This window comes from Monomorium pharaonis, chromosome 5, assembly GCF_013373865.1.
Source record: "Monomorium pharaonis isolate MP-MQ-018 chromosome 5, ASM1337386v2, whole genome shotgun sequence".
NCBI lineage: Eukaryota > Metazoa > Arthropoda > Insecta > Hymenoptera > Formicidae > Monomorium > Monomorium pharaonis.
Window position 1 is genome coordinate 8,049,449 of NC_050471.1, and position 24,783 is coordinate 8,074,231.

The 24,783-nt window shown below is 38.5% G+C and overlaps 1 protein-coding gene and 1 long non-coding RNA gene across 5 annotated transcripts in view; one reads left to right on the forward strand and one right to left on the reverse strand.

The window, feature by feature from the left end:
• Positions 1–12,667, forward strand: part of LOC114255010 — an 88,987-nt gene extending 76,320 nt beyond the window's left edge. The window contains exon 6 of the long non-coding RNA XR_004963483.1: positions 12,294–12,667. This is a non-coding gene — a long non-coding RNA (uncharacterized LOC114255010). The remainder of the gene's footprint in view (positions 1–12,293) is intronic.
• Positions 1–24,783, reverse strand: part of LOC105831006 (forkhead box protein O) — a 156,540-nt gene that overhangs the window by 60,352 nt on the left and 71,405 nt on the right. The gene's annotated exons all lie outside the window — the stretch shown is intronic.

Below are 24,783 nucleotides of genomic sequence, written 5' to 3' on the forward strand. Positions count from 1 at the left end.
GCAATTGCGCAATGTAAACGCATGTATAATGCAATTACGTAGTAACTTCACGTTCCAAAAAAGGTGCATGACAAGCTCTTTTTTATCTTGAAATTTTTTTACAATAGCTACCTGAGCCCATGCAACATTCATGATTAACCGCGCGTATCTGTAAGATTCGCCACGTGTACGTCCTTCTGTCAAATTATTCTCAAGGTAGGAATTTACAAAGCTATTTCCGTAAATGAAAGCTAACGAAAACTAACTGAGGTTTCGCTCTCTGCTTTTTTTTTTTTTCCTTTCAAGAACGCCACGAGCTTTAATTTTAATTAACGTATAAGAAATAGACCATTAGTTATCATAATACGCGTTACAGTGTGCTTTGCGCACGTAATCTTTTTAATTACACGAGGTCTACGACTCGAAATTTCTCGAACCAAATCGAAATAAGTATCGAACACTAAGCGATATCCAATCTCAGCGGCTTGGCCCTCAACATCTCGTAAATGAGGCTTTTTTCGGGATTAAAGAGAGAAAGTGAGCGGGTCATCACGCGGGAGAGGGGGCCGTCCTTGCCACCGATGCTTCCAAGAAGGATCTCGTGTCGATCTTCGGTCTTTCTCGGACAACTTTGTTTGATTGATTGTTTCCTCTCCCCTAGCTCTCGAATCGTCTTTTGATTCGAGAGGTTCTTTTCTTTCCTTTTTTTTTATCAACAACCCTTATTCCCACCTTGTCATTCCTCGTTTTTTTTTCACCCCCTTTCGCAAACTAGGCACCACTTACGTCGAACTTCTTGCAGCAAGGAAACGTGTCATCCGTGACACCTCCAGATTCGATACGTCGAAGATTGCGCTGATCGATTTCTCAGATTATGCCATCGAGTGGTACGATTAACGATAATGCAAACTAATAAGTATTATGTTCAGAAAGATATAAATCATTCGTTTTTTTTTAACTATATAGTGCTACGCTCTTTACAAAGGCATTCAAAAGTCACGCCAATCAGAAGTATACATATATTACATTAGCAGTCATACATCGATATAATAGAAAACAAAGTATGTTGAGAATTATACGGTAATATATGGTGACTCATAACTTTTCGTTTAAAGTTGATCTTTATATTATGTACGTAACATTCGCTTAACTGTTCTACACGTATGCTCTTTAAACCTAGACGAGCGACGATGTAACATTGATAGCCCACTTGTAAAAGCAAAATTAAATAAACGACTATCGATTCCAGAAGATGCAAAATAGCGCACCGTAGGCCTCTTTTATATCCCGTCCGCATTTCCGGCTCCTCATCCGGATCAGTAGGCAGGAGCACTCGTTCGCGCTCCTCGTCCTCTCATTGCACCCTTTATGCGCCGTGCTCAAATCCCAGCCGGAGCTTTTTCATCGTTTTTCGCGACGCGCGCGCTCCTCCTCCTCCTTCTCCTCCTCCTCCTCTTCCACCTCCTCCTCCTCCTCCTTGTCACGCGAAACCCTATTCCCTTTATTGCACACAACTAGTCCGTAAACTCGTCCCTATCGCCAGGCCACGGATAAAGGTCTCCCCTTTGTCGACGACGATCTATTTTTACCGGCCGTCCGATCTTAGCTCGTCGCGAAAAAGCGCTAAATCGCCTCGCTCTCCCTTCGTTCGAGCGATCAATTAGCGTTCTCCACCCTGGTCAGTCATTTCACTCTTCGCCAATTAACGACTTCGAACTTGTCCAGTCGGGGATCAAGCGGTGTGGCATCGAGAACGAGATTTTCTCCTTGTTCCACCAGCGACACCGCCAGATAAATACTCTTTCAAAAGGTATTATCTCAGCTGGAATATCGGACAATAACAATAGCACGAGTGTTCTTATTGCTCATTTGTACTTCTTCCCTATCTCTCTTGCTTTTCTTCTGTAGCATATGGTAGTTTCCTTGCTATTTTTTCGTTTTGCCTTTACTAGCAGGACTTGTATCTTATAGACAACGTTTTGTTATAAAAAAAAAAAATTACGCGCGTTTCAATTTTAAGTGAATAACTGATGTTTTAAATTTTTACACGTGCCTCGCTCAACTATACCGTCGCTTTTCAGAAATACGTTTACATCTTTTCAAAGGATCCGCAACTTTCTTAAAAATCTTTTGGTATGACGAAAAATACTCGTCGGTGACGAACCTTTGATGATACTGAGCGATTTGACGAGTTCAAATTTCACGGCAGAAGATGAAGAATCATAAATGTCAGATCCTTGGAATCGCCGCCACTCGTAGCACTCCTCTGCATTTTCCTCGCCGCGCGCGCTTGTTTGATGGCTCCAGTTTCGCCCATAGTTCTTCTGCAGTTCTTTTCACGTTTCTTCGCGACGGCCGTTTCGCTCGCTTGCTCGCGACTGGAAATACTCAGCGTTGTTATATATAATGCTGCATGCGCGCCGTATTCGCGTTCGTCCGTTAGGAATATCTCCGCATTAAAAGCGCCGACGACGGTCGACAGGCGCGGCGGAAGATTAATTCTATCAATGTGCACGATTTCTCAGACCGCGTCGCGGTGTCCTCCATCGCGATGGCTCTTATATCCGTGTGGAAAAATAGCGCGACTTCTTTATGCTCCTCGAAATTGTGCGGAAAAAGTGCCGAATTTTTGTCGAGTTGGACGGCTTAATGCCCGCTCGCGCTGACAAATCCGAACTTGTTCATCGTGTGTGATTACATAGAACTAACTTGACAACATACTATTCAATTCAATATTCGGATAAACATTTCAAAAATTGTATTTTATAATATAAAAGTTAATTTAAACTTTAATTTTTTCAAGTGACTTCGAAACTCCGATGGTTTTGCGACAGTTTTATTACAGAGATACTTCAATTGATCGTTTTTAGTTTCTTTTTTACGACAGATAGAATATTGCCTAACCGTCATTATTCTCTACATTTTTTAGACGGTTGAAATCGATATTATATGTACAAATAATAAATTTGATCTATTTACATTCTCTTCGCCCCACTCTTGATTCCTTGATTCTAAATATTTTATTAATTAGTCTATATAGTATATGCGCTTGTTAAAAATACCGAGCGTATTTAAAAATTATTCAATCGCACCTCTGAAACTTATTTTCGACGATCTTTTAATTAACTATTTTCTCGACAGCTATCGATACGGAATTGTCGGAATTTTTTTGGATTTTCCATTGTGCGCGGTCTTCCCCATCGACATTCGTATTCGGGGGGGGAGGGGGATGGCGATGACGAGTGTGCAGAGGGTTGCAGAGAAGGCGAGCGAGTTCCCTCGCTTCCCCTCCGCGCGCACCACTAGACGCGCATTCGCATCCGCGGAAAACGCGAGCGTGCTGCCGGCGTAACGGAAATTCGCGATTTGTAAGCCACTTGGACTTTCGAGCATCCGAAACGATACCTCATCCGCTCCCGGTCTTGTCTGCGTCCCCCCCGCGCTCCCGTCCCTCGACATTCCGTTCTTCGTTCTGCTTCTTACGAGCCGACCGTGCAACTCCGGCAGGGATTTACTCGGGAAATTTCCCCGGCGACGACAAGATGTGGTAATGTTCGCGAAATAAGAACCACTTTGGCTGCACTTTCCGAGACGTGCACTGTGCGTCCGAGAACACGAATTAAGATATTCGGAGAGAGAGAGAGAGAGAGAGAAATTGGAAGAACACAGAATTTTCGGAATTGAGCGCATGACCGTTCCTTCCCGTTTACAATCCACGCAATATCCTAAAAAGGTAAATTAAATAAATCGGCAATTTTTAATTTAATTGCGTGACGTATTGTTTACTTGTGTCACAACATCTAGAAATGGTCGAAACTGCAAGCTGTTCAGTTTAGTAACATTAGCCGACTTTGTCATACTTTGCTGAGTTGATCCTGGAAACTTGCTAACCGTTAAGCGTTAATCGAAGTTAACATTTCGAGCTAGATTCGGCGATTATTTCTCAGGTCAACGGAAGGAGCTTACCGAGCAGAACAAGCGTGCGTTATACGAGCCGCTTGTTTTTTTAATAGTGGCATTTGTTTGTTTTGAAAGAGTCCAATTTCGAAACACCTTGAACTTAAATACGATACGCGAGTCCACTCGGGCGGCGCGTGCCATTTAAAGGATTTCAAGATTTGGCTAGCGTCGTTACGTTCTTAATAGCCAGCTCGTATCGTTCGTTCGGTTTAAACTTTAATGGGTTAGCATTCAACACGTGCATAAATCAGAAGCAATTTGCATCGGGAATTCGCGGCTGATTATTATACAAGATCTTGCTGAATCACTTAATTATCTGCTTTAACTCTTGGTAGACCATAATGCCAAGGAAGTGTAGTAGCTCGTGACCTCATTACGTAAAATTCATCAAAATCAAAAGACTTGTGAAGGAATAAGTTCAGCTGTGCATCATTACAGATGTGCAACAATTTATGCTGCGCCGCTTTTTCCGCGACGAGATGTTGAAAAGATCTGTTGTGTAGCTTCAGCTCGAACTTGGGGAAGGGGAGGGGGGAGGGGAAATGTCACAAATGGCAAAGAATACTCCTGTAAAGAGAACATTATCAGACATTACTCCGTTCTCTAATCGAGTTCGACAGGGAGCGACCCGCTCGTCCTGGTGACGACGACGACGACGAAGCCCGACCGACGCGACGGAAACGAAGCATCGAAAGATATCGATCGCACGCAGGATGAGAGACGACGATCGACGGGATGAAAAAGAGATAGAGGGAGAAAGAGAGACGATCTTCTTTCGCGGCAAATGCCTCAATTGCATAACGATGCAGGGAGATGCACCGGGGATGCAGCGCGTAGAAGAGAGAAGGGGAGAGAAGTTCGAACGAAGACGAAGACAAAGAGGAACAAGAGAAAAATCGAGCTCGCAGCTTCGCGAAGCGAAACGAAGAGGACGAGGGGAGAAGAGAAAAAGAGAGACAGAAGACGAGAGAGGGGAGGGAGAGAGAGAGGGAGACCTAATTGAGATCAATTGCAAGCGAGCCAGGGTCAACTCACTCCGACTACCACTCGGGACTATTGCGACGAGGCACGAGGCTCTGCGCGCTTCTGCTGCCTCGGTGAAGTATATTCACGCGAACGCGCGCGGAATGCCGTTGCGTAGGTTGCATAGCAAGTGGCAGGAAAATTGGGGATCAATTGGTAGCGCCGGCCCATGCCTCTCGACATCGTGAGAATGTCGAGGCATCGGTAGATTCGTACCTGATAGCGCCAACGCTGCGCGACTGATCGATCGCTCATTGTCGGACGGATGACGAGGTCCGAAATCGGCGACTGCTGCGCGTGATCGATCGCGTGTGTAAAGCCTCTCTCTGTCGGACAATACAGCTGCCTTTGAACTTTGGAATTATTCTTGAAAGGAGGGAAGTGGCAAGAATTAGCGGGAACATTTTGCGCGAGAGATTAAAGAATTTCGAAAGACTTTTTTTATAAATAGCAAATTATATACCAAACTCGAAGATGTACGTATTATGTCTATTTTTTTAAGTAACTTATGTTTGTAATATATATTTTTTCTCATTGTACTAGTTATTTTATGTACGTGTATATAAAAAAGCGACAAAACGTTAAACACTTCGTGAAAATTTCATGAAATTATTTGAATATTTAATATACTCTAATGTATTAAATCGGACAATTATTATATATTAATATTTCAATAGCTATCGTCTTTTATTTACATAGAAATTACATAGAAATCCGCAAGAAATAGAAAATGTCTCAACTATTCTAACGCCAATCGTATACACGGCCATTCTCTTAAATGTTAGATAAAGTTAATTGAAATTTAACTGACTTTTTGCCCGTTTCATGTTCGAGAGGAGGATAGAGAATCAATTAGCCTTAACTAATATTTATGGAAACTGCTTGTTTTATGGAAACTTAAAGGTCTTTATTGTTACATGTTAGATGCAATTGCATCAACTCTCTAATTGTCCTTTGAATACAATTACGTGAAGTATACGCGTTAGAGATCGAGATCGTTTTTTTTTCTTTTTTACCGTTTTCGAAATATCCTCTTTGCTCAATCTGCGGCGAACCGCGTTCAAGGATTTGCAAAATTTATGATTTGGCGCTGTATCGCCAAGAAGGAAACGGAAGGCAGTGAGTGATGAATAGAGTCGTGCGATTTAACAGCACCGCCTTGAAGTTTAAGATCGCAGAACAAGCAAGGGAATAAGAAAACACGAACGATGAAAAACCGAACTCTTCGTGTTGAATCGCGCCTGACATAAAAAATCAAAATGCCATTGCAACAATTTTACAAAATATATTTTTAAAAATAGGGAAGAATATAAAAAAATAAGAGACAAATAATAAGAGAAAGAAAGAAAAAATAATTTAAATATTCCTTTTCTTTGCAAACTATTATAATTTTAGTTTAATTTAATATAAATTATTTACTGTAATTAAAATTAATCTTAAATGGGAACAATACATTTTAATTTTTAAATCAACTTATATTTGTTTCAACGACGGATGGTAAAATTTCGAAACTTGGCGATGATGTCCGTTTTTGATCGAGGAAAACATTTCTCGGGGCGAAACAATCCGTCTGTGAGAAACCCAGAACACTTGACGGAAGCCAGAAAAATTAAGATTTAAGTTGGCCGAGTTAATCCATATTTCTCGTGATCATGAGGCGAGTAACAGTTGACCTAGATCCCTTTGTCCCTACGCTTCAAGGCCGCTTGTTGTACTTCGTCCGGACGGACGAGCGAAGTCTCTTAATTAACGAGTTACTGTGCTCCCATTAAACGTTACTCCGTCCCAAAATTGCCATCGCGGTATAACTACTTTCCCAGTAGCGAATAGTTGTGCCATTTAGATGTACAGTTAGCCGTTACACGTTTAGTTTCGTGTAGTTAGCAAAGTATTTCTATCTACATTCAATATTTTAACATATCGATCACTGAAACGAACGAATTCTTGAAAAAACTTAGTGATCTGTTACATTTTATCGCAAACAAATCTTTATGAGTATACGAGCATCGATATCGTATCTGCAATTTTATTTATCGCACTGAAATGTTGATAAGAAGAGAATACAGGTTTTCGGGGAGGTGTCTCAGAGATCTGTGCGTAATCAAATCCACTTTTCCCGTCCTGTTTCCATAACACATATCTTATGTATGTTTATACATAAATGAATATTTCAGCAAAATATTTAAATGTACTCGCATTAAGTACAATTATGTACATCGATATTAAAATACATAGCCTGTCTAGTCGATTAACACTCGCCGCGCGTATTCCTCCCTCTCTTGAATTCTCACTTTTTCCCGAGGATGAACGCCTGTCCATCGGCGCGTCGAAGCAGTTTCGAGCTTTTCGCGCGAGCTTTATTTCATTTCCTGCCTTTAGCTAGTCCGCTCTCTTTCTCTCTCTTTCCTCGGCGAGCTCGATTCGGAGTCTCGGAGTCGCGGAATCGAGGGAGAGAACGCCGTGGCGTGGTAGCTGTTATGAATGCATCGTGGGGTAATGGCGTGCCACTAATAGTTCAACGAGTCGTTCCTTCTCTCCGTCTTCCTCGCCCCTTTTTCCCGTTTTCGTGCTGCTCCTTCCTGCGGCTTTCGTTCTACCCTTCTCTCTCTCTCTCTCTGTCTTTCACTCTCTCCGTCTTTCGCTCCAGCGCCGCCGGCGAGTCCGTACCGAGTTTAAGATGCACGGTTATGCTTCCTTTATTTTAAATTACGAGCTGGAGCGTTTATGGCCGGGCGAGAGCAGCGTCACCGAAAGAGAGAGGGAAAGAGAAAAAGAGCGGTGATTCGCCTCTCCCTCGTCGAACTCGTCCGGGAACTTGGAAAAAGTCGATGAGAGTGAAACTTTTGATATCTCTGACACTGATTGCATGCTCGGCTGGTTGAAAGAGCATCGGCGTTTTTATCCTACTTCTTCTCCGAACGTCTTCTACGGCCCCGACTGATCTTCGACATTAATGCTTTGCGGCTCGATCGTAGTTTCTGTCAAACGACCCGTTGGAAAATTATGCTGACATCTATAGGGATGTCATACGACAGTTCGCGGAGAATTGAATTATTACACAAAGAGTCGGAATAGACAACAGTCTAGAAAAAAAAAAAATTTCTAATTTAATTTAAATCAACGAATTTCTAAAAAATACTGTTGCCGCTCGATAAATGCAGAAGTTTCAGAACTGTCATTTTTTTAGCAAAAAATTCTTTAACCATCAAACACTCGAAGTCGTTCTTTCGGTTTGCAATTATCGTGTAATCGGATTCAAGAGTCGAGCAGTTTCGCCTGCAGTACGGTTGTTACCCTCGGAATGGAAACGCAAGTCTGACATCCAACGCTACCAATCGACATCGACTCCCGACTCTTTAATCACTGGCACGGCGTACCAGCGTCAAATTTGGAATTCAGATGTGGCCGCCGGTCGTCTTTCGTCTCGACACCTCGACATGGCCGCGTTTCGACCTCTCTCTCTCTCTCTCTTTCCCCCCCTCTCTCTTTCTCTTTCTCTCTCTGATCCGTTTCTTCAGTCTGCTCCTCACCATCCTTTTCCACTTGTTCGACTTCGTGAGAGGAGACCACCCCTTCTGTCGCTCGCGTGTACGAACGCGCGCACTCACGCACTCTCATCTCGCACGTACGTGTCGAGAGGAGGGTTAGAAGGGGGCAGGAGGAGGCAGGGGTGCACGAGTTGGGGTGCGCACCGCCGAAACCACCACCGCACACGGCCGACGCCGACGACGCCGACGCCGCCGCCGCCGCCGCCACTGCCGCCGCCGCCGCGACGCCCGGCGCCGCCAGACTTTGGGTTTCAGATTAATGGATCATTTTTCTTCCCTCGACTCGAGACTCGACGCTCACCTACCCCAGTCGTCGGCGAGATACGACCCCTACGACGACGACCACCTTCCTGCACCTTCGAAACTTCCATCTTCCGCTCGCGCGTTCCTCCTTTTCTCCTTTCCCGTTCCTCTTCGACTCGGCGCAATGCACTTCCCCCCCCCTCTCCTCCCTCGGTTCCCTTTCCTCAGATTTTGAATGCATCCATCCAGCCCCCTTCTTCTTTTCCCCTTTTTCCGCGCACCCGAGATGCGCTTCGCGGGGAATTGCGTGTGCGAGATTCCGCGAACCAGTTCCGCGAACTTTCCTCGACATCAGGGAAAGGGTAAAACTTAGAGATGCTCGATGGACGGACGCTGGATCCTGATATATTTCCCGGAACGACGGTCGTGTGCAAAGTGGTGCAGGATTGAAAGCTTATACGAAAAAGCCGAGCAAGTCCTGTTTTATAGCCGAGTGGGAAAAAAAAACTATCGAATACTTTTAATACTTAATAGTTAATATTATATTTTAGAAAATATATAATATCTTATATTGCTGTAAGTGAATGACGTGATTAAAGATACTTAAATATTTATATCATAATCATGTATTCATGATGGATCTTAATTGAGAAATCGAATACAAAGCTTTCCGTTAGAACAGATTAACTTAAAGAGAATTTTTTATCCATCCATCATTCATATTAATTTTAAATTGTACTTTTAATATATCTCTCGTTAAAATATGTCACGTAGAAAGGAAGAAATGATCTAATTCTGTAAATTTATTTCTCTGTGCTTTCAAATGTCAAAGATACATAATTTTCTATACTTTAACATACATTGTGTCGATCACACCTATAAATTATTCTCCGCGAATGTGTGAAATCAAACGGAAATACGAAATTTCTGAACTTCGAGATTTTCGCATTGCTCGTCCCATAAATTTCGGAAGCGCAACGTCAATTTTGGATACATAATGCCGGCCAGGAGAGACATAAACGTGGAGAAATATGTTTCCTGACAAAAGTTCAAGAGAGTAGAACAAGAAACGGCATTTCCGATAGAACTAGTTTTGTAACAGTCCCTGATTTTGTTGGCTCCGCTGAAATTGCTTATAATGATGTAGTACTGGAGCCCTGTACTGTCGACCGCGTGGAAACAGTAGTTCGTCATTCTGTCGGTTACGCTCTAAATCGTTAAATCCACAAGAACTGCGCAAAAAGTTATCGTCCTTTAACACGGCTGACAGAAAAAATACCAATTGTGAGAAAAATGACTTGATTCCACTTACAATACTTCTTTATTTGTTATAAACCATTTAGAATAAACTATTAATGCACTAAAATGATACGACATAACTAGCAACAATTATGTTTACAATCAGTTTCAGCGAGCAGTTATTCTTTAATTCCATTCTCTCAATATAATATTTCATTATTTTGACATTATTTCTTAACTATTGTCATACATACAAAACAAAACAAAATTGTGAACAATAGCTTCTGAAGTTATTCTGAATTTTGTAGTTTGCATATTCAATATTTTGCATTTGATATAGTACTCATCGAGGCGTTTAAAAATTAATGATTTCATAAAATGTAACATATCCTGCTTGGTCATCCACTTGGACAATCGCCCTATTTCTCATATTGATTAACCCACTCTTCCCCGATAGCATTCTTTTGCTCAATTTCATTTCTTTATTCCTTCCTTTCTCATCTTTATATCCAATCAGATTTCTGTACAAGTATATCGAATATTATATGGAGCTGAAATATATTGAGCTATTAGTCGCGACATTTGTCGATGTAAGATAAAAGTCAGAAGTGGATTGATATTAAGTATCTCTTTTTTCATCTCAACGCTATTGATACGATGTAATCACTTTTTATTATTTATAACTCTTTATAAAGATTGAAAAAAATATAAAAATAATTCATAAAATATGCAGAACAATGTCACTTTTTGTGTGTGTATAATACTTTAATAGCGTATTCTGCTAATTAATTCGAGATCAATCAAGTTGTTATTTTACATATTTTCCAAATTTTTGCATTCCAGGATAATTAAAATCGTGCATTTTTAATAAATCAAGAAAATCTATCGCCATATTTCCTGCAGCGATTTAATATCATTGCGTTTCGGTTTATTAAAATTTATTAAAATTTCTCTTCTCTCGAAACACAAAAATTTAGGAAAAAAAGTAGTATATAATAACAATAATAAATATCAAATTGCATAAGTACTTTTTCGATAAAAATCAATTAAATTTTATTAAAAAATAAATGTTAGATTTAATGAGACACGAAAAAGTCCTTCGTCGAAATTATTTTATGAAATGGAATACTAGTTTTGTACAATTATTTCGAAAATAGCAGTTACTTATAAATAACGTTAAATATTTTGTGATAGCAAAAGATCGATTGGCACACGTCTTGGTATTTACTTGGTAACTATGCGCTTTGGGAATTAACGTAGCCTCGTGTTGTATTATCATTCGCAAAGTGAGACTCGAGCGGGCAGGTAACGACGCGTGCCGTTCCACGTGCCATCGCATTTGCGCGACGGAATCGCGATGCAAGGCACGAATAGGGCGGATCATTTCCAAATGCGATAATTCCTTACGAAACTAGCGATCGTGTAACTCAAATTGCGATACAAATTCTTATACAATTAACTTACAACTTTCATATAGAATATTTCATTTGTTATATATTTGTATTCCACACGATTTGTTTCCGTTTGGGATAGAGAAGACGAGAATTAGAAATTATCGATTCACAAATGTTCACGGACAACAATTATTATTTCGTCGAAGATGCTCAGTTTCGAGTATATCTCGTGACAATGTATCTCGCGCTTTGAAATTTTTCGCTGATTTTGATGAAATTTGCCTTTCATTTTCCGACTGATACGCACGGATTAATATCCGAATTGCCGAATCGCGAATAATTCAAGTGACAGAAAGCCATGATATAACGAGCTTTATCAATAATACGTGCATTTTACGGGATTTATACGTTCAAAATGTATTGCATGCAATACATTTCGAATTTTGATTGTGTATTTTCGAATGGTTTATCGCGTCTTAATTAGCAGTTATCTCGGTTTTATTATATCGCATTATATCGCACATATCAGGGTTATAATTTTCAAATATTTCGATACGATCACATACCTCTTTTTCAAGTTATTATTCCACAATATAATAAAGCACGCGATTATCCAATATGCCGTGTGATTCAAGTATACCGATTCTAATGATTAGAAATAATTAACTGTAATTAAGTGTGTTCTCACACGCACGCGTGTATGTGTGTGTGTGTATGTATCGTGAAGAAAAAACAAGAAAAGAGGAAGCCCCAAGGAGAAGCATTAGACAACGGCAACAATTAATAAATAATTTCTTATATATTATTTTTTTGTAATATCAATCGTTTTATGCGAGCAACAATTATTTTTTTAAGATACTAATTAGTTTGGACATATTTTAATATCCGAATATAATTATGTTTACAGGACGCTGTGGTATTACAATTTCCTTGTTGCGCATCATACTGGTGAGTTATAAATCTAATTTTGTTTTAATCTGAGGTAATGAATCTGCATGTGAAAATTCTGTCTAGTATATAAGATGTATGAAGAGCATAAGAACATTATATATCAGAGGCGAAAGTATAATATTTCGAAGATCCATTGCCTCAAAATAGATAACCTATAACAGATTAATAAAGTGATGTTTAATCTTGCGATGTAATTCACGAATACGAAATTATTTATCGAGTTATATAGAATCATTTATATATTTTGATATCTTATTGTGTAATAAAATATTAAAAATACGAAATGTACTAGCCTATCTAAAATTTACAGAATGCAAACTCGCAACATAAATAAAAAAATGATAGAAAATGTTTTTCCAATAGAGAAAGCTCGGTAAAAAGTGGTGAATAATTAAAACAAACTGATTTTTCTAAAAGAAGTGTATCGAAATTTTATAAAAATATATATGTATTACATCACATCCCTTATATATTTTTTCCAAGCATATAGACAAGTTTGACAAAAAACGCAATCAAAGACACCATAAAGATGTGATATATAAAAAATATTAGATATTCAAGTAATTCCAGTATTAAGTATATTATTAATTACATTTATATAATTAATTACATTTATTTCAATTTTATTTTAGATTATTGGTTAGATAAATAGAAAATAAGAAATAAGACAAAGAACTAAGTAGTAAAGTTATAACAAATAAAATGTATGTATTTTTAAAACGCAAAATTTTTAATTTTTTTAATGATATTTATATCTTCTAAATTACGAAGATTAAAGCAATATTTATTTTGTAAAATAAAAATAAAATATAATATTTATAAAATATAGTAGGGAAAAATTGTGAATACATAATGTTACTTTATTTTTCTCTTAAGGTTCACTATCAAAATTCAATAATTCAAAAAACAATAGAAATGATTATGGTATCTTTATATTAAGTTTATTTTAAAAAGTATGAGAAAATTAAGTAAAAAGAACAATATTTTTCTGCATTCTCGTGTATGCAATACATGAGATTAAATAATCGGCGTGTAACAGTTTTAATAATCAACGTGTCAATATTAGCTGATTGATGTAGTGTATTATTCGCGCATAAGAAGCCAAAAGACAGAATCAACTAAGCAATAAAAATCAGTATCATTCGAACTGTGAAAATCAATAACAGATAATGGATCAATACATATAGAAACGCAATTATGGGACTAAGCCCGTGAATTCTGTGCGATATCATTCGCCAATCATGATTGCTTATAACTCGAAAATAATTGATGTTTCCGTATTCGGACTTTTGTATCAAATTGACTCAAATTGATCTCTAGAATAAGTCATTAAATATTAAAGCAATAACATTTATGGAAGATTTTATATGTACACACACATACATAAGACGCACACAGACACACACACACAAAACGTAATATTACATGACATATACCTACATTTCAGTTATATAATACATGAAGAATGGAAATTAAAATTATTTGTTAATGCAAAATGTTAATGATTGTGATGTGTAATGTAGAAAGCATTAAGCTGGGCAATCCTACACACAGGCATGCAATCTGATCGCGCTAATCGATGGAAACGATTTCGCGCGTTAATCTAAGCGACCCATTCCGCGGCATCGATGCGGAAACCGTCGCGAAAAGTAATAAAGGTTTATCGTTCTCTCGCACCGCGTATACTTCCTCCGTTTCGCCATTGGCTGTCCGGCGTTGTGGGACCGAAGTTCGCCGATTTAATTTTTATAGTCGTCAGTGTAATATCCGTTATTCTGGAGCAATAGCACTGACTCGCCGGCGAGTCCCGTTCATTGCTCGTTCGAAAAGCATTATCTGGGAATTCCTATTCGACCTCTTCTCTCTGTATATATTCTTTGTGTTACATTTACTCATTTCATTCGCTTTCTTTCCTTCCTTTTCTCTCCTTTCTCACATTTTTTTGTGCTTATTAATTCACACAATTTCCGTAAATCTTGTTTCTTATAATTCATTTCCAGTAATAATAATCACGTTTAATAAAATCTTTTTAATATTTGAGAATAGTTTTTAAAACTTCTCAAATAAAAAACTTGAAAATTAATTTTACAATATATGTTTCAAATGTTTTTAAACATGAGATTTCAAACATATAATTAATTTTCAAGTTTTTTATTCGAGAAGTTTTAAAAACTATTCTCTAATATTAAAAGGAAAATTTTATTAAACGTGATTATTATTACGGGAAATGAATTGTAAGAAACAAGATTACGGAAATTGTGAATTAATAAGCACAAAAAAATTTCTTTTTTTAACAGAAATATTTAGGCATCAGTTTTAATTTTTCTTAATCTATAGAGTAATCTATGTTTCTTCACTTATATCAATTATAATTAGGTATTCAATTATAAAAAATCGCGTCAATCCAATTCTAAATAACACAATCTGCGTTCACTCGAGAGAGATGCATTCGCCAGTGAAGAAGCGCAAATGAGAATCAAATTCGCTCGAAAAGCCGACAGACAAGACAGGGATAAAGAGGGTAGCGACAAGAGTAGATAGGTGGGTAGGTAAGTAGGCAGGTAATTCAGTCAGGGCTGAGGAAGCTGAAGTGAAGCGGCTAGGACCCTCCTAAGCCTACCTCGCACTACCCACCTGTTGAATTATGTGTAGCGAGCCTTGGGTTAAGCGTAGTTGGTGGTGGCTCACCTGCGTGCAACCCGTCCCTAAATCACGATTAACGTCATCGCTAATTGCCCGATTAAAACTGTAGCGTTAACCTCGTCAACTCGTCTCCCCACCGTTGTCGGTTAGGCGACCTCTGAATAAAACATGCCGTCGCGCGACGCTTGCCTCGTAACAGTGGTAACGATTGATCGTCATTAATTATGCGGGATCTCATGGTTTTATAACAAAGCTCGACGATTAGCGTACGGATGGCACGGCGAACCACGCGTCAAATAATTCACCAGAACGTTATCGACATGAATCCGCCGGCATTAATTATCTTAGTTTCTGATGGCTCATTATAGGCTGATACGTGACAAATATTAATGCAACAGATATTAATTCTTGACGTGTAATTGATCACTCGGCACCTATCGTATCCTTTTTTCTCTTCCATTTTTTCGCGTGTCATTCATGAGCACTTGCATAATTTTACAAAATGTCTCACTTTTACATGATTCTCATTGAATGGTATTACGCTTTTCGGCAAATTAATAGCGCAAGTCGAGAGTTGATGTGAGAAATATAAATTTTGATTTTTACGTAAGACGCGTAACCTTTTAAACGTATTTTTGTTTTTAATTATAAATAATTACAAACACATATTCTAAGTATAAAGTAATTTTCGAATATTAAAAATTGCAAGAAAACTTATATTTTTAAAAATATATCGTTACGTAATATATTCAATTAGTAAATTTGTAGTTTGCACCTAAGTCAGTTTGATTCTCACGCGTCTATTTACGGATTAAATAAGTAATATAAAAAATAATTAATGTAAAAATATTAATATATTTCGACGTTAGTGTTCTCTTCTCACTTTTTACTTCTCAAAAAGTTGGATGTCTAAAAATATAATAGCACTAATATTTACCTATTCAGAAGATTTCAATGCAAGTGTTGAATAACTTGAGCATTTTTTCACGAAGAAAACACGGTGTTTCCAGCCGTAGTTACCACGACTGAAACTTCGTATGATCAAGTATGAATAAAAAGTGAAAAGGCAGAAAAAAGGGGAAAAAAGGAGGGGAAAAAGAGAAAAGTGTACAGCGCCGCTGGTATATAATACGATTCGCAGCAAAATTTAGCGAGACGAACCACGGGAGCGATGGCGATGGAAGACGATTTGTTTTCATTAAGCGAATATACGCGCTGCGCAATCCGTAACCTCCCGTTATCGGCGATATCACGTTCGGGAGTCAGCTCGGCGTATTCAATTACACGGCGAAAAAGGAACCGACGTGCTTGTGCACGCGTGTTTAAGGCGCGATCGTACGTCGGTAGCTGCTTACGCACCACGGATAAATACCTAGACTCCCGGCGTACCGTTTCATTCGGCGAAGCAAGGACTATCGGATTCACCGGAGTGACATTATAAAAGTGAACGCTCTGAAAAAAATATTATGCATTCCCGCCGCATGCCTCTGGGCCGGAACTCGGCAAAACAACGCACCTATTATCACTTTGGGCCTTGCATTCTGAATCAGAACATTCTGATGTCGTTGACCCTCGGACACGCCTCGAAGCTGTTACGAATGTTCCGAATGTTTCGGCATTTGGAAAATGCAGTAATTTATTGACAATTTAACAACAATCAACATTAACAAAACAACTTGAAATAAGTAAGAAAATTCAATATGGAAAAATATGAGCGATTCCGTTCCGGAAAATTATTGAAACGTAACTTATTACTTCAGATAAATTACATGAATATAAAAGTTAGGAAATTTAAACACTTTATAGTCTTTTATAACTGTACAGAGTTTTTTTATAGCTGCGATATCAGCGGCGTGATTAAGCTATCGTTAACCAGGGGTCGACCAAGATCGAAAACAAGCGAGGTAAGAATGTCGACCGCCATGACGCTACACGAGTACGGGGAAGAAAGAGGAGAAGGCGAAGATTAAATTTGTGAAAAATTATCTCGGGCGGAAATTCGTCGGAGGCGGTAAAGAAGAAGGGGGTGAACAAGACGGCGCGAAACAATTCGATGAAGCGAACCCTGATTAATCGTCGTTTTCGGCCGTCGGAAAATTAACGGTCGTAACGGGCTCCTTGGGCTCATTAGGCTACGGGATTGTCGGGATTTTTCCGGGATAAAGGGATAAGCCACCACCGGGATTCTTCGAAACAAGAGGGAGACGTTCCTTCGGCAGGTGAAGTGCTCACAACACAGTCATTATTCAAATTTTGTAGCCATTAAGACCGCTGCTCTGGCTTTGAAAGCGCAGAAATTAATTTCCCACCGAGACAGGAAATCCGCCCTCGTAAATTACCTCAATCCTAGCTCGATAATCAATAATCCCTAATTTAATTTCTGAACTTTTCGTTAACAATTAATAAGAAATGATGAAAAAGATAATTGTGGGCTTTACGATATCTTACAGTTATTAGGTTTATTATGCATTATGCATATTTCTTACGTAATTTTACTCCTTTTGTTACAAATCCAATACATTAGCCATTAAATAATGTATTTAAACAATCTTTTAATTAAAACAATCAATGATATACACATATATTCTTCCGTTAGTAGAGGAGTCAACATTTTTTACTAGAAACATCCATATGCTTTCATATTATGTGTCATAAACTTATAACGATCACAGTTTTGTAATAAACGCGTGAATTTTCATGCACACGTTCGGCATTGTCTAAATTTGCTCTTCAAGTCAGCCGTTTGGCGCACGTGCGTTATCTGCTGATACTCAGCGACGCCCTAAACAAATCCATAATTATTTGCCTATCGGCCGGCGCGATCGCCACCGTTTTCGCGCCGCTTTTCTAACTCTAGATTGACAAGTGGAATTGCAGGGATAGAAAATGGAGGACTGATCAATTTACGGATAGCAGCTGCGGCGCGCGCACTTCGCGTGACACGCCACAGTTAGAGAGACGCACCGGTGCAAGTACTGTCACCGATACGACAGATAGCTACCTACAATACGTGCGCCGCTGTCTCTTTCCCTCCAAACTCCCCCCTCCCCCCCCCCCCCTCCCTCCCTCTCTCTTGGGCGGTTTGCGATTAATTTAATATGCGCCGATCGACGCGGGAGAGATGCAACGCGCACGTCGTCCTGGTATATTGCGGATATATCCGCGTATCTCGGCATCGAATTGACCGATTCGACATGTTTTAGTCGATTATCGACGGCGCTGCGGAAGAGCCCAGGCAGTAATTAAGCCCGATTAAATTTCCTGCGCGCCTTGCGCCCGTAGTAATTTGCGCCCCGGTAGCGCGTATTCGCTCGCTCGCTCTCTCCATAGCGCCGCGCCGCGCCGAGCGCGACGAGCCAAATGAAATTCATTAGCCGCCGATACCAGAGCTCTCGTCTGCGAATATACCGCGTTCGCCTACGACATATTCGCGCGTAGTAATGTATTAAATGCTCGAAACCGGTGGATCTACCGATGAATTACAACTGCGCGCCGCCGAGGGACTCCGTAATCGCTCTCGCTCTCACTCTCTCTTTCTCTCCCTCTCTCTCTCTGCGAGAGATCTTTCTCGGTAATAGAAATGCAGTTGATCGAAATACAGACGATAGATATAGTGCCAGATTATTAAAGTGGCCTGCTCATAAATTTGAAAGCTGAATCAATCACGTACCGTAAGCGGAGTACAATACAAGATCGTGATGCAGCGTTCTTCTTTTTAATTGTAGTATATACACTAGCAGAAAGTGCAATTTCATTGTAATGCGATTCCATTCATACCGCAATGATTAACAAATCGCTGGGAAAAATTATTTGCCAAATCCAAAACATTATGAAGTAGCTTTTTCTGTTGCATATATTAAATCTTAGTGGTATGGAAAAGACTGGTATAATCACTTTTTTTTTTAAATAAATTCCAAAAATACTTTTCTTAATTATAAAAGATTATTTTTTACATATATGCAAGTGGAAAGATACCATCAAATACGATATTAAAGATAAAATCTGATAAGTGATTTAATTTTCATAATCACAAGTACAATCATAAATTGTTATATTTGTACAGATATTATCGTTAAATATTTTGTCATATCGTTAACAATCTTTAAAATCAGACGATCAGAGACAGGTAAAAATATCGAAAATACACATTTATCTCACGAAGATGATATAACTTAAGTTTCAGAAGTATTGCGGAAATTAACATAAGACGAGAACATAAGATCTTCGGTTTATTGTGCTTCGCGACGTTCGAGGATTGAACGGATTCTCAGGAGATCCCGATCGTTAACAAAACTCAGCTCAATATTCCGTTCTTAAATAGTTCGAAGCGCATAAAACCGCACGGGATCATCTTTGGATTCATAATCAAATTTAACGAATTCATTCATTAGGGGACGCGTGGTTCTTTTCGGGGAATTGCGGTTGCATAAATCGCGATCGCGCAAACACGTGCACACACTTAAACGCGGCCAACGAGGGCGAGTGTGTTTTCGCCTGTAAAGAGACTGGTGTACCAACACAACGCAACCGAGGGGTTTCAGGAAGGAGCAACAAGTGTGACATCCCTTACCCTCTACCTTTTACCTTCTCCCCCTCCTCCCCTCTCGGCCAACACGGTGGCACTCTTCGGGTTCGACCTACCTACCCTCGAGGGGCGACCTTTCTTCACCTACACAGACCCACTCTTACACGTGGTATAGAATAATATCCGTACAGCACGCAAGACAAGAGATGCGAGCCGAATAGCAAAAACTTTTACATTCAGTGGTGCACCACAAAAATGTACGCCCTAATCCGCAAGCGATTATAATAAAGTTACGGTAGATTACAGTAAAGTTAGATTAGTTAATTAGTTCGAATGCAAATTCGTAGATGCAAGTTTGTTCTTCTATTTGTGAACATGTCCGAGCTTTTTTTAGCGAGTTTACGTTAGATTATAATCTGAAGAAAAAAGAAAGAAAGACAAATAAAATGTGCTGATTATCAGAAAGTATAATGTTGATTTGTCAGTCCTAGCAGAATAAAAAACTTTATTTTAATACCTGTTATTAAAAAAAAACGAATATGTAGAAATGGAATGCTTTTTCATATTTAATCTTGCAAAATAAGACTAATAAATGAATGCAATACTTGATAAAATATTTGTTCATTAATTACTTTTAAAAAAAGTTTTTATTTCAGACTAATTGTATTTTTCTCTATCTGGAGATATAAATGTGTGCTTCGAATAAGTTATTCACGTTATTGTTATATATAAGACATTAAAATTTTAAGTATGGAATTTAAATGTAATTCAGGAAATTAAACGAATGCGAGAAATATAATATTTACATGTAGAATGCAAAATAATTCTTAATAACGTTCTTAATGGAGTTTATTAAACAAAATTTTTCGATATTGCAAAATAATACTGTGCATGCTTCTATAATAATTTAATGGCGCTATCACATAATAATGTTATTATAAATATCTGAGGAGCTCTCGTCTCGCGCTGATATCGTCGGCGATCGATCGTACTTTCGGGTTTAAATATTTTACTCTCGCATCTCGGAATTTTGACGAGTTTCGACGATAATGCGCATTAATCGGAAGAATTATGAATTCGGATTCCCATTGTACGAGAGAAACATACAATTTTCGTGCGCGAGCTCGTAGCCCGCTCCAATCAGCGAAGCACGTAAAATCCATCAAATATGTTCCAATCAACTTTGCCATCTCCATTACACAAAACGTTATTGCATTCCTGCGGCGGATATGATTCATCCATACTTAATTATGATTACAAGTGTAGCATCAATCGTTATTAATCTCTGTCGAATGCGCGGCCATGTTCGCCGGGATCCATTTTAATTACTTTTAATTCGCGCGTTTTATCTAATTATTAAAATGAACATACGCGGCGCAAAACATGCGCGCACGTCGAAAAATACTGAATCAACGTAGTGAAAAGTACGGGGGTGGAAAAGTAAATACCGACGGAAAAAATCGGCATCGGATAACGTAATGGATGAACTGCGTAATGGATGAACTTATTTCAAATGCTTTGAACTTTGGAAATACTATCGACGCGCGAAAAATGCACTATATCAAATTAATAAAAGAAAAATGCTTAAACGATAATATTACTAGATGACGAACGATTACCGATCAGGCGAAACAAGTGTGCTTTAATTTATAATTATATAACTATTAAAGTATATATTTCTTAAAAATTTTTTAAAATTTTGTCCTTGCGTTGCTTCGAAAGATATAATCCGATAGTATCGTATTAATTTCTATTAATTTATAATTTAATCATGTTTAAACAACTGTACAGAGTATATATCAGAAACAAGAATAAATTCGAGTTATTTGCTAGTACAATGATGTAAAAGCGTCACATGTTCCATTACATGTTAACATTATATCTAATGGACTACGTATCAATCATTTTACTATAGGTACCATTTAAATCGTCAATAAGGGTATCGTTTATACTATCCGAGAATTCGTGTCGCTTGCATGTAAAGAGGGAAGGTGAATTCGCGGATGCGTCGTTCGCTTTCACGGGGAATGGAAACGGTGACGTTGGGACTGCGGAGTAGAGGGATGAACGGCAACTAGAAGGGGGTTGCAAGCTGGGATAGAAAGCTGGAGAAAAAGAGAAAAAGGACAAGAGAGAGAGAGAGAGGGGGGGGGGGAGTAGAGAGGGGAAAAAGGTTGCGAGGACACCAGTTGCTAGGCAGCGCCTCTCAATCAGCGTTTCACCTCATGTTCTCGAAGCTTTCGCATACCGGATGCATCCTCGTAACATTGCGTTCTTTATCACGTCGATTCATGCACTTGTACAATCACAGCGAACGTTCACACTGGATATACAAGGTGTTAGGTAAATAGATAACCTTGAGAAGATGTTTCAGAAACTTGGTGATCCGTTTGTTTCCCCGATAACAATATCTTTTTTAAATATCACCGTTAATCTGAATAAATTAAATTTTATGTTAAAGTTTTCTAGAGAGTAAATAAAAAGTAAAGTTTTGCTCATTTATAGACATAATAATAATCTTAAAATTTTTATTATTAATTACGTTACTATACTCATTCAATCGGAATTTCAGTGTACTAGTATTGTCCACTGAAGGAGAGTGAATAGTCCGCTTATGATTACTGTTATAAGTATAACACTGCAAATCAATAAATAAATTCTACATATTTAATATTGTAATATTGTGTCAATTGTAAAAAAATTTTATAATTGTACGTAATTAAAAGTTATTATCAATATATTTGATATTAATGTCATATTTGAAATAAACATTTCAAAAATGAAGCTTTTTCTCATGTCACGTTCTTAATTTGAGGAATTATCTTCATGATATATGCGTCGCATAACGCTCTTTTGGCATCAGAAGCGTAGAAAAGAAATCCCAGAATCGTGTTCAAGTAGGTTGATGATGAGACGATGAAAACTACCCTTGCTTCTTCCGCGCAGGTAGAAATGAAGACAGGTAGTAGTTGGTTGCAAGTAGAGGAAGAGCCATAAAGGTCTGAAAGGACCGAGGGATGGGTAGTATAAACCTCGCGTAATACGCAGTAAATTAGCATCGGTCTCTCGCGGTGATACCAACGTGAGTCTCTTCATTCCCCTTCCATGTTATCTTCTATTCGAGCTTTTTCCCCTAGGTTTTCCTTCTCCGGATGCGTCGCCCACACACACACACACACACACACACACACAAATACATACACAGATTGTGATATCCCACCTATTTCTTCGTCTAGGTAGCCTTTCGTCTAGGTGAGCTTTTCTCCACCTCTTCGCCTCCGACGGCAATGAGAAAAAGGTTGTAAAGAAGCAGTAGAAAGTATTAGACGAGGACGCGGAAATTAGCGGCGCAACGCTCTCTTTTGCATAACTCTTCCCCGGGGGTAGTCAACCAATTAAAATGTTTCCACCGGCGCGGACACGCGCATAAAGCACGGATTTTATATTAGTGTTAATATAATTAGTGGCCCGGAGGGAATGGCTGTTAAAGAGAGCCTATCTGCAACTTGCGCCACATTGTACCGATAAATTTGCTTTCGAAATGATTTCAAGATTAGAGAATATGCTACTCGTTGCGCATATCCCAATTCAATCAATTCTGTATTTTCATGTCTACTTTTAAATTTTCTTTTTCAAAGTTTGCTTAAATTTTTATCACAATTGATGTTTGATTCTCTATTTTCTCAAGCGTCTGGAATATTTCCACTGATTGAAATTGACTTCGAAATTCGCACGAATTGATTAATGCTGCGCACCTACTTCATGTCAATTCCAGAATATCTTATATTTACATTAAATACGTATAATAATTATAAAAATATAGAAAAGCTCAGCGAGAGGAAAATGTTATATCATAATAATAATATTCCGTGCCGAATGGGCGCTGTAACGGATATGCGGGAAAAAAGGGGCGGGAGATGTAGTCGTCGAAAAAGGAATAAGAGAAGAGAGAGTGCTCTTCGACGTGGGTTAATTGCATAATAGACTCTCATCCCCGATGTTTAACGAACTACTACTCGATATGGTACAAGGTAGCTCTGTTGCAGCGCGGTCAACGGCCATAATCGGTCAGCTCGTACATAATGAAGCATTCTTAATCGTAATGGCGTTAGCTGAAGCTTCGCTGACTACTCTCCTAATCTTCTTAACTCTACTCTGCCGTGCCGAACTCTCCTATACCTTCTCGTCTCCGCTTTTGCTGCAAAGTGATAGTCTAATGAGTCTGCCGTGCATAACCAAAATAGACGTCTCCCCGTGTCTATCGGTATAAAAAACGTAAAGTAACCGACATTAGGGTTTTGCAAAACACGCAATACTTCGTAAAACAACATTATATACACACACACACACACACACACACACATATATATATATATTATATATGATATATTACATATATTGTCGTTTGTATATAATAAAAATATGAATTAGCAATAATATTAAAATGAGAAATTTCATATTCAAAGCAATCTTTTTACCATAAAATTTATATTCCTGGAGCTTACCACAATTTTTTATTTAAATTATTTTAAAGGATTATATTTTTATTTAAAAAATTTTGATGTTTGAAATTACATAAATATTTCTTTAGGATTAAAGACAAATAATCAAATTATCTATATTTTCTCGTTCAATAGCAAACATATTTTAATTATTATATAATTCGAAATTTAATTGTCAATATATTTATTTGTATAACTTCAAAAATTAAACGAAAGAAGATTAAATAATTCAATTAAATTTTAATTCTTAGCGCGAAATTTACATACACACGTTATATACTTTTAATAAACATTAGACGATAATGACCTAGTCGTTTGGCATGCATCACATAGAAGCTCATTGCATAAAGATTCGTGGGGGATTCACTGCAGATTAGAATATTGTCTACAACGTGCGTCGCTGCCAAGTGATGATATTCTATGCATTCCGAAATTACATTCGACTCATATTAGCCATTAGCATTCAAAAAGCGCAGCGAATGCGCAAATATCTTTTGTCCTCGTATTCACAATGCAGTTTTGTGGCGGGCACTTCGTTTGAGCATATGTGCACGCGTGTGAAGGGTGAAGGCGGGCCGGCCATAAAATTTTTGATTATGACGCAAGAAAAGGAGCATAGTAAGAAACTCAAAACTGGGCGTGCATAAAGACTTCGCATTTGCATAAAGGCTCCCCGCGGGTGGAAACGTTTGTTCGACAAAGCGAGCCAAAAGAACCAGGAGGAAGAGGAGGAGGAAGTGAAGAAGAAGATGATGAAGAACAAAGGAGCGAACGAA